Source organism: Lynx canadensis, chromosome F2 (genome assembly GCF_007474595.2).
Source record: "Lynx canadensis isolate LIC74 chromosome F2, mLynCan4.pri.v2, whole genome shotgun sequence".
Classification (NCBI taxonomy): domain Eukaryota; kingdom Metazoa; phylum Chordata; class Mammalia; order Carnivora; family Felidae; genus Lynx; species Lynx canadensis.
In genome coordinates, this window is record NC_044320.2 from 81880648 (window position 1) to 81881493 (window position 846).

Consider the following 846-nt stretch of genomic DNA (forward strand, 5'->3'; position numbering starts at 1 on the left):
AATGTCCTTTTACAGATTGATAAGGAAAATGTGGTGTGTGCATGCAATATTATTCAGCCTTTAAAAGGAAGGAAATCCTCACTTTTTTTTTAATGGGAGAAGGAACTAATGCAATAGCTAGTCTTTACTGGAAAGAAGAAACTTTACAGAACATTTTGAGTAAGTTAGAGCAGAAGGTCAGTGGGCCAACTGGTGGGGCACCAGCTTGTAATGGGTTCCACAGTGAGGGCATGACTGAGACTTGCCTTTGTGCAGCCAAAACCAGACGACTGCACTACTGTCCCCTTCACAGATGTGGTCCATCGCTCACTTGTTGGTAATAGATGGGACTAAATTAGGGTCTTCCTTGGTGCCTGAAGCTGCCATTGGGCCTAGTATATTATATGGGTCCAGTCCCTTCCATGCAGCCATCATGACCTCCCTCTCCAGCCCAATCACCTGCTGGTCTTCAGTAGAAACACCACCTCCAGATGCCATGGAGTGCACTGCGGCAACTTCACTGGGACCACAGGCCCTAAGGGCTGGCACAGCCAGTGCTCCAACTGCACAAAGTAAACTTGAAGCCATGATGTCCACTACAAACAGTGACACTTCCCAAAATTCTCACTTTTGGTACAACGTGAGGAAACCTTGAAGACATTATGCTAAGTGAAAAGACACAAAAGGACAATTACTGTATGATTCCATTTATATGAGGTATCTAAAGTTGCTAATTCAGGGGCGCCTACATGGCTCTATCCGTTAAGCATCCAACTTCGGCTCAGGTCACGATCTGGCAGTTCGTGGGTTTGAGCCTCCCATCGGGCTCTGCGCTGACAGCTCAGAGCCTGGAGCCGGCTTCAGATT

The 846-nt window shown here is 47.0% G+C and overlaps 1 pseudogene; it reads right to left on the reverse strand.

Annotated features, from left to right (window-relative positions):
- Positions 1 to 177: 177 nt before the first annotated feature.
- Positions 178 to 573, reverse strand: LOC115506556 (annotated as a pseudogene).
- Between the last annotated feature and the right edge of the window lie 273 nt (positions 574 to 846).